We start from the raw sequence: 10,607 nt of genomic DNA on the forward strand, positions 1-10,607 counted from the left end.
GGCTGTTCTACTGAGTGTGTGGCTTGCCAGGCATTTTGGAGAGCCAACCTTTGGATGGGTGGTATGACTATAAAGGGAGGTCAGAAGCTGGGTCTCTAAGATATGATATTTAGAGTAGTTGTTCTGATACTAAAGGGGAAGCAGCTTCTACCTGCACAGGGCACTATTTCTGTACTGCATTGTACAGCCCATACAATGCCCAGCAACCCTCAAGACTTTCATCCTCTGTATGGTTTCTCTTATTCAGCTTTGCAGATCATATCAAGCATAACTCAGGTATGTACCTACTGTTCTCAGTTCAATTTCATCTCGGTTGCCCCACATCTGGTCCCATCCCGGTTGCCATCAAACACAGACTGTCCAGGTGGACTAAGGAGTCCCCAGCTGGGGATCAGTGTTCCTGGCCAGCCTGGCAGCACCACAGCTCAGAAGCAGTCCCTCTGCACGTGGTCAGGAATGTCATCTTAAAGTCATTGCAGTGTACAAGTGGACAGGAGCTTTCCTAATGAATTCAGTTACACCTTCTCTTGATATTTAGAGCACATTCACTACAGTGGTATGACTATTGAGAAGAACAAGATGAGGTAACATGCCATTGAGGAAGGGGAGAGCCTTAATCCAACTGGAAGTGGGCTACCAGGCAGGCTAGATGAATGCAGTTTAGTTTCCATACAATAACAAAAAGGTTTTTCCTAAGAGTGTGCTGTCACCCACTGCATCAGGTTTGTAAGGCCTTGCAACTTGTGACTTTTGACAGCTATGGCACATGCATGTTTACTTGGAGAATTTTCTTGCAGTCATGGCTCCAGCCATGGAGGAGAGCCCCTGTGAGCAGTGGCTATAGACGAGTCTCCAGCCAAACCTCCTTTGTCTTGTGGGAACCGGTGTGAGGTATGCCAGGGCTGCTTCCAAATGGATGACACTGTCATGACACATGGCACAACATCCTGGTTGCTGGGGAAAATGAAGACTAGGAAGAGCTGCAGCTTGGGCGGCTCCTGAGTCACTGAATAATCAAGGCTAATCCCATCTTCCCGTTTTAAAAGCAGAAGATAACATGTGAAATCTGACATAAGTGATCAGTTTATTATACACTTTGGTCTGCAACCACAAAGCCATTTAGGAGTCGAGGTTGTGTTGACTTGAGCCTTGCCTTCATTTCAATGCCCTGAGGCTCCTGAACATCCCCATGGAACCGGGTCGATGTGGCATACAGCTAAAACCAGAACAGCCAGAGAGTTTCACAGCACAGTCTGACACCGTCCTTAATGTCACCCCACTCTGCACAGACGTGATGGCAATGCTGATGTTTTGTGTCCAGCTCACACAGAAAGAGAAGGTAAGGTAAGTTGTGCTTCTGGCAAGAGGAAGAGGAATTGAACATGTATGGGGTGAGCTGTTAGCAACCATCTCTGGTCAGTCAGTTCTGCTGTGTGGACTGGGATTTGAGCTACAGCTCTGAATTTTCTCCATCTGCCTCTGAGTCATTGCCAAACACCATCAGGATCCTCTGATCCTGATTTCCCACAGAAAAAAACAAGCTGTTTTTTTCTCTCAGCTCTGTAATGCACTTCAGATTTGACCTAGAAGGTTCGTGTCTGGTGGAGAAAAACTCCTTCGGTGCCTGGTATTTGTCTTCTTTTATCATGATAAAGTTACCAGTAATACAGAGACTCGGAAAAAAATATCCAATAGTTGTAGAGATGAATCAGCAAAGCTCTTGATTGGTATCAATTTACAGACCTTGCCTAGTGATCAAATAAATTAAAATCTCTTGCCCCATTACTCCTGATTCATCTAGTTTCTCAGTGGGCAGTTTTAAAAAATTGCAATTTAAAATTATTCATTGTGTCAGTGTTAAATGCATTCTGTATTTTATAGTTATAATCTGATTTCAATGAAGAAAAGCTCTAAAAAATTTTATCTGTTGGTGCTCTCTAGTGGTGACGTTTGCCTGCAGTAAAGCTGCAGGAATTTTGCTAATGATTGTGCAATTCCATATCTTAATTGCTTTAAATTAAGTCCCTCAGAAAGCCTGTTTGGGTGTATAAAGTCATTCACACATATCAGTGCTTGCAGGACTGTGCTTTCATGTAGCACAGGGCCTTTACAACGTGAAAAATATACACAGCAGCAAAGAAAATCCTTTTTCCTTCCTAGGCTTTGTTAATTTCTGTTCTTAGTCTTAACATGCTACATAAACTTTCCTAAATAAGATGAGATATGCCACTCTTGTTTCTTTTCTCATTCTGTATCAGACAGAAAGCCACACACACACAGAGAGAGGCATGGAGAACATTTCTGCCCTCAAGCCCATCCCCAGGGTCTGTTTCCAGCAGCCAGTGGTGCAGTGGTGCAGTTCCCAGTATGGTGGTCACTCCTGTGTTGTGGTCCAAGGCTCCCTCCCCACACATGTCCCATGCTGGGGACGAAGCACTGGTAAAAAGGACTTTGATGAATGCCAAACTGGCATCAACACATGCCTCTCTCTTGGGCCGAACTTTACCAACTTAAGAAATATCTGAGAGAGGAAGAAACCCCACAGCCATGAGTCTACTCTTGCCTGCAAAATAGCTGTATGCAGCCAAGTGCCACAGCTCCCTAGTGCAGCAGGAGCCAAGCATAACCATGTTGCCCCTGAGAAATAGCAGTTAAGCCAAAAAAAGTCTCTTCTGCCCTCATCCACTGGCAGTCATGGTACAGGAATTATTCTGAGCCCAAGCTGATGGACAAAGCCTTACAGACTGGATTTACACTGGTAAATCCTCATGGTGTCAATCTCCTCCAGCACAAAACCCCTAAAGCCTCTGGGTTTCCCCAGCACATGCTGGAATTTATGTCTACACAGGCAAAACAAGGAACAAAAGGAGAAGTTGGTGCAATCTATATATCCAGATCTGGTATCTTTTAAATACATGTATGTAATATATATATAAGGATATAAAACATTTATATACCTTTTAAATGACACCACTCTCAAACACTTAAGCCCAGCACAATAGTGTTGGCTCAGGTTCATTTATGTGAAAGGTTGCTAAGGCTGTATTACAGGAAAGAGAGTACAACAGCACCACATATGCAGAGGAAGTGGGATGCTTCTGCCCCAGGGAAACTGCCACTAATCCTGGTCCAGTAAAGGACAAGCATGACTGCGATGGTTTAGATTCTGCTGAGAAGGGGACATTGTCCCAGGACTTTGAAAGGCCCCAGAGAAAACAGCGGAGTTGGCAAATCATCTGTTTTTGAACAGAGGCAGTGAGTCTGAGCAGGAAATGGGAGCACTGGGATGGGAGCAGTGATTAGGGATGCACCCAGTTCTCTTCACCTCTTCCCTGTGGGGTGGCTTCTGGGTGCTGGTTTAATGAAACAAGGTGATTACCAGATGCTTTGATTGATGACTATCACACATTTTCATAGTAAATACCATAGCTTACCAGGGATCCTTATTGCTTCACATTGCTCCTTTTGAAGTTTTTTCTACCCTTTTTTCTTTCAGGCAGGATCTTATCTTCCTACCTTCAGCATTTTCAGCACCATGTCATCTCTTTCAGGAAGCTGAGACCTATGTGCAAACTGGCTGGAAGCAAACTGAAATCAGTCTGTGGAATCTGTAAGGGAAAATTTCAATTTCTAGTGTTCACCTTATGTATGCACATTACTAGACCTTCCCTCCCAATGCAGAAAAGCCCAGTACAGCAGATGGCTCCCGCAGATGCAAAGTGTATTTCCAGTGGCCTGGAAAAGAGCCTTTTCCCCATGTACTTTCCATGACTTAGGTCAGTTTTTGAGAGTTGGTTCCCTGGGAGTTTCCAAAGCCCATAAGCAGGCGATGTGCACCCTGGCTCCCTTGCTGCAGACAGGGAGCGGTTGCCCTGGTAAATATCAGGGAAATCAGCTGTGGCACAAGGCGCTGTCTCCTGAACTCTAGGTATGCTCACAGGTACTCACACTACCCCCATCTGCATCGAGCACTGATACGGCATGACAGGTATTTTCTCCTGTCTTTTGTCTAGAATACCTGCTCAGCCATGGGGTACAAATGCCTCGCAGCTCTGTTGTCCCTCCCGTTTGTTAGCACTCCAGAAGTACTGTCATTTCTTGTAGAACTAAACACAGATACACCTTCCAGCATGACTTGCTGGGTGATGTTTCAGGGATCCTGAATCTCCAGCCCTATTTGCTGTCTGAGGCCTCAACATTTATCTCTCATTTCAGTCCTCCAGTGCGCATGGGTTCCAAGAGAGATTTAATTTGCTCAATGACTTAATTTAGGACGCTACTGCAAACAGGGAGACTGTGGTCACACCTTGCCATGTGATAGATGACCGGTGTGGTGCCAGCTCAGGTGCAGCGATGCCCATTGCCCAGCCATGAACCGTGGGCCAGGCCCTCAACACCGGGTTGATGAAGAAGAACAAGAGTGTTCTGGCCCTCTCCTGCATTCACCCCTCCACAGGCTGGGGGCTCCTGTGGTAACCTGGGTCGTCCTTAAAAGCCTTGATGGAGTGATAAACACTCACTTCTGTGAAGGTGGAAGTCATGTATCTCCCCTGGATTTCATGGGGGAAACTTGCCTCCTTGGTGAAAAAGGGCACACAGCCACCTTTTGTAACTTGTCTTATTCACTGGGACACAAGGGCCCCTTTGATTTCTCCCCCACAGAGGAATGCACCCCAGTAAATCATGTGCTTATAGAAATCAGAAATGATATAAAATATGTATTACAAATTATAGCTTTAATATAATTTAATAGAATTATAAATTAAATTATAAATTATATAAACTATAGATTGGTCCAGGCAGCCTGTGCAGGGGTGGTGGAAAGGGAGTCCCCCAAGATACTGCCTGTATCTGTGGGCCCAAGCTGTCCTGGGGTGCCTACTCTGCACATATAATAGGGATACCATGAAGAGAAAATGCTGTTCTCCCCATGAACAAGCCTCAGGGGACGTGCATAGATTTCTGACTGCAGGAGGGAAAAGCAGCCTTGCAGACTGCCTGGAACAGAAGTAGGGAGCCTCGGTGCTGGCAGCCAACTATTACAACCAGTATGGGGAAGGGGCACACTTTTGGCATCGGAAGAGTCTAATGGGTTTCGTTTTTGGCAGTTCCAGCTGATTTCCAACCCCTTCAAGGCAAGAAGAAACCTCTCCTGGTGCATCTTTTAGGAGATAATTTTTTCTCAAGGTTCTTGCAGGTTTGTTTTAAGTCTTATTTTATTTGGATGCATGAAAACCTGAGCAATAATTGTACTGAGGAAATCCTGCTCTGTGTTCTTGTCAAGCTTAATCGCCTCGATTTAAGCACTCAGGGTTGTAGGAAAGGGTCTGTGTACGTGCGTGATTCAGGTTTTTCTGGGCACACCACAGATTAGATCTATTTAGCAGAGAGAACTGTGAGAAAAAAATTGCAAGGCAATGGAAAAATATGTCTGTATTTTTCAAATTAATTTCAAGTGAAAATTTCTACTTTTTCTTAAGGAGGAAAAAAAAAGGAAAAAACCCTCCCCTCTAAAAAATTTCAGTCATCGCAAATGCAAGTTTTCACATTAAAAAAAAACAGAGAGAAGTAGGTATTTTTGATGAAAAATGTTAAGTAGGCAATTTCCATTAAAGTTTTGACAAACATTTCAACTGGTCTCTTATAAAAATAATGATTGGACAATGTTTTACTGGTCATTAATGATACCATCTCATTAGTATTTGTGAAGTGTTAACCAGGAAACAAAATAGTTAAATGAATCACTTGTTTCGTACAGTTATACATGGATGCAAATTCCTCAACATACAAGCAGCTTGAATAGTAGCTACTTAATGATAGCTTCTATTTATTCTGAAAAATGTTATAAGGTAAGATCACGTTTGCCTGGGCAAATACAAGGTGTGGGTCAAGCAGCCCAGCTCAAGTGCATCCTCCTTCCACCTATGTACCCAAATCACTAGCACCAGATGCTTTCTGACCTCCTTCCTTCCCCATAAACCTCGCAGTGGTGACTGCTGCAGGCTCCTTGTTGTGTTGCAGCTCATGCAATGGAAGATGCATGACTCTTCTGAGATAGACCAGCTCAGACTCTCTTCATTCAGATGCTGCTTCCTCATTCCTTGGTGGCTCATTTGGCAAGCAGGGTGTTGTGCAAAGGGTGGCTGACTTTCCATCCACCCTCCATAAGGACGTGAGGTGGCTGAGTGCTGAGTGAATGCCTGTATGCAATGTTTCTGGCTGGTTCCCTGTCATCTCCTTTGCTGGTAAGGTGCCTTACAAGCATGGCAACTAGGATTTATTTTCCCCAGAATTTTGTTTTTCCACTGTGTGGTAACTAAAACCCACTTTTAAGTATTTCAGCCCCTGGCAGAAGGGGTGCTTTTGCTGCTTTGGGGGAATGTGCCTGTGCTGTCATTGTGCTCAGGTAATCCCATGCTCGTGCTTCAGTCTGTCAGCACAGTCACTGGGTATTAATGGGTATGAAATCCAATGTGACCTCTAAAAGTGAAAAGTATTAATTTAATTTCCAGGTGATCTGTGGGATGAAGAAGTGACAAAACAGTAGCCTGAAAGCATAGAAATGAAGGAAGGTGCTGAGCTGGTGTTTCCCTCCTTGGCTCCAGCTCACCCATTACCATGGGGTGCAAGCAACAGGGCTGAGGGTCAGGAAACAAAGCTTGTGCTGGGCTTCCTGGTGATGCAAGCAGTGAATGTGCTTTTCAGAGCAATACACCCTGAACTGTGCTTGATCCAGAGCAAAGCTACCTGAACACATTTTCAGAAGCAGTGGCTGGTTTTGCTTGCTGGTGCCCTGGAGTGACCTTGACACCTACCACCTCCACCATGAAGTCCTGAGTCCTGGGCTACTACTGATGCACCAAATACTTTCAGCTTGTTAATTAAAGTCAAGGAGCAGCAAATTCTGTGCGAGAGGTAATGCCTGACTGTTTGTTCAACAAAGCAGCCGGAAAGGGCAGCTGCACAACACTTCCAAATCTTGCAGCATAAAATCTGAATCTGCTAACACAATCCTTGGCCAGAAACTGTTTTTCTTCACAGGTGTTGCTGTTTCACAGCATCCTCTGTGCTGATACAACCCCTCTTCTCGCAGCCTTTGCCTCTGCTCTTTGATCCCACACCTCCTTCAGATCAGCAGTGGCAGCTATGGAGGAGCCTGCAGCGTGGGTTTCCTCGTGAAGCAGAGCACAAGTGCCAGGCTGCAGGCAAGGCTGCCCGCCACTGCTGTGTATGCCAGGGTCACTGGCACCTCTGTCATCAGACAGCCCAGAGATGGACAGAGTAAATAAGATATTTTATGGTTCACTTTTCTTATTGCCACAGGGTATGTCAAAACAGCTCAGTATTGAAGCCATTCAGATGACCTTCCGGGCTTAAAGGTACCTTCATATTTTTGTTTCAATATCCTTTCTCATGGGGGACATATAGGGCAATAAAAGTTTAAAGAGGAGGAAAAATACCTCACTGAATTATTGAATTAAGTGCAAAGTGTATTTTCCTCCCAGTTCAGCCTGATACTAAATTTTAATCTGCCATGTAGGGATTAGAGATTTCTCTTGTACTTTGTTTTCAGGAAGATTTTAAGGCGAAAAAAAAGTCCAGGGGCGGTATCAGTTTATGCTCTTAAAACTCCGGACTTTGTCAGGGAGCAGACAGCTGAATTCAAATCTGCAAGATCTGTATGAGATGAGGGGTGCAGTTCAGTAAATTCTTGCTATTCATCATCCAAAGAACTGGAAATAGGTGGCAACAGTCCACAGTTGTGAATTTTATGGGACAGGATGAATATTTTTTTCCTGTCTCTGCACCTAAGGGATCTGGAAAGCACCAGAGGATGTCACTTAAACTGAAGAGCTGTTTGACTTCTGTTTTGCTCACTTCCCAGAAAATGTTGTGGTGTTTGCCCCCTTCCTTCTGCTCTTTCCCCTTTACAGTTCTAGAGTTTCTCCCTTGAGCGGAGCTTTGGGGTGAGAACAGAGGCTGCTCTCAGGGAGGTCTTCAAGGTTGACTTGGGAGGATAACATGGGTTTTCTGAATAGAAGGAATTAGATATAAGATGAAATATATGAGGTGTGACCTTGTGAAACCCAGCTAGAAACACTACAGTATCAGGCAGAATACTCATTGGATTTCTCCACTCCCTTTGAGATAACATTTCTCCAATCTTTGAAAAATGATCTTTTATAAACACATTGCAGCAGAGATGAAGAGATGTTATGTTTGTTTTGCTGGAGAAATATTTCTTGTAGAAATAATGAAATTGAGGCCATGGATATGTGCCTAGACATTCCCAAAGTCTCAGTGTTGTAAAATGGCATGCATCTATACACTGACCTCTCTGGGTTGCTCTCAGTGTGATTCCAGGGATAGTGCTTTGGTCTTTGGGGAATACTGCACCAGAGCTTGAGACCAGAGACTTCATAAGGCACAGCATCATATGGATGTGAAAGCCTGAAGGACCGCAGCCCAGAGGAGGACCTCCTTTTGGTGCTGATGCTTTTCCATGAGGCAATCTGTCCTAGAAGGAACCCTTGTCTGCATGAGCCATCACTTGCCATATTGCTGACCAAATTTCTAAATGTTTGTACCTCTAAGCAGACTTACTTGATTTCTCATGCTTTTAAAAGGTCATGAGGAAGCCTTCCAAGTAGCTGACTGTGAGGACAGAAGGTGAAGTCTCAGCAGTAGGGTATTGCCCGCTGTTCAGATGCCCTAACACATTCTGTGGTATAAGGGCATATGAGCATATGCAAGTGCTGATCTCCAGCCAGGGCAGAAGAGAGCAAGATTGCTCTGAGGATATCCTATAGACAAAGCCTGTGAGGAGCTGAGGTATATATATATGAGAGCAGTCCTGCAGCGTCACGAGGTGAGCTGCCACACCTGGGAAAAGCTCCTTTCTCTAGTCACTTTGGTTACATGAGTACCAGCTTTGTTGTCCTGGTCCAGACCCTTCATTCCTCTAATCAGCTGGCCTGCTTGCAGGTGAGCTGACAACCTCCTGGGGCACATCAGCAGCTGCATGCAGCTTTGCCAAAATGTAAGTTAGCCCAAGCAGTGCTCTTTGCTGCTGTGGCCCATCAGCCTCAGGCAACTGAGCTAAGTTCACGTGAACCCCCATCTAAGGATTCAATATGGAAGTCCTCACCTGTCGTCAATCCCCGACTTTGGTGTGAAGTCTACCAGTTCCAGTCTCCACCTAACATTGCTGTTAATGCTAATGGTGGTACTTCTCTGCTAGCTTGTTCTCTGATTATGAATGGCACAGACTGCTTGTAGACTGTGTGAAGTGCCCTTTCCTTGTAATAATTTTAAAATTTATAAACTCCTTTAGTAACTCCTTGTTTTCCTGTTAAGAAAAAGCGCAAAAGTAGTTTCTTAGCTAGAAGGTTTTAGCCATCTGCATTATACTACAGTAAACACTGACTTGCAGCTCACAGCTGTGGTTTGTTTCTACAGGCCTGGGAGAAGCCAGGTATCTCCTGCTCGGGATCCCACTGGGGCTGGAGGGGCTGCCGTCAGTGAGCTAGAAGTGCTGAGGGTTAGGAGATGCTCTCTGAAAGGTAGAAGCCAGTATTTTTCACATAACTTTCACATATTTTTCACATAAATCCCACCCAGCAGCAACCATGGAGCCAGAGTGATGACTATTTTGATTTCTTATGACAAGTTTACACAATGTAACAAGGGTCTGGCAGAACATCAGTTTGCTAATTGTGTCCTCAAGTTGTGTAACAACACTTCCTTGGCCAAACTCAAGAGTTTAAAAAAAAAAACCAACTGCAAAGGCAACTGGAAAATGAAGCTATGCAGGAAGCTCTGAGTTGTTTTTCTTTTTCAAGGATACATGTAACCTTGGGTCCCAACAAACTGGGAAATATCTTTTGAGGACTCTGACATCTTGACATGTTTCTGCCAGTCTGCTGGAGTGAAGGGGGATTCAATGCAGCAATACTCTCTGGGTGGGTCGCATGCCAGGTATTTGGGAGGTTTTGGGTTCTATTCCAGACTTTGATTACTTTTTTAGGGCAAACTGCTTCCTTAGTTTGTGCTTGTCGCTGCTGTTTCTGTTCTGCATGGGTGTATTCTCTGGCTTTCCATTTTAATTGCTGCCCTGAACCTCAGTCTGGGTCGGGGTGGTGCCCGTGTCGCAGGGCAGAGGCTCTCAGCAGCTCTTGTCTGCTGGCCGCGCTTCCCCAGGGTCACTGTGCACCCAGAGCTCACCACTGAGGGCAAAAGGCAAAGAGATGTAAATAACGTCAAATGTATTTGGAACCTTGCCTTCTCTGGGGGCCCCGCTTTTGCAGAGGGGGTGCAGCAGCAGACAGGTATTTTGCCCTGGCCTGGACTCTGTCCTCTGTTTCCTAGTGAAAACAACAATGAATTACGAGCGTGTGCCATCTTACCAGGTTCTTACTCTGTTGCCTTCAAAGTGAGAGCAGAGAGGTTGTGCAGCTCTATTGGGCAGCACAGGGAGACCTGCAGTGCATCGAGCCATTATGGTCTAATGCAAAGGTATTTTTAATTTTTCTTGGCTCACATTGGGCAGCTACATTTGTATGAAGAGCTGTTCCTCCACAGCTCTCTATAACATGTCTCTCTGGGGG

This window comes from Haliaeetus leucocephalus, unplaced genomic scaffold (assembly GCF_000737465.1).
Source record: "Haliaeetus leucocephalus isolate CR32 unplaced genomic scaffold, Haliaeetus_leucocephalus-4.0 Scaffold120, whole genome shotgun sequence".
Taxonomy (NCBI): domain Eukaryota; kingdom Metazoa; phylum Chordata; class Aves; order Accipitriformes; family Accipitridae; genus Haliaeetus; species Haliaeetus leucocephalus.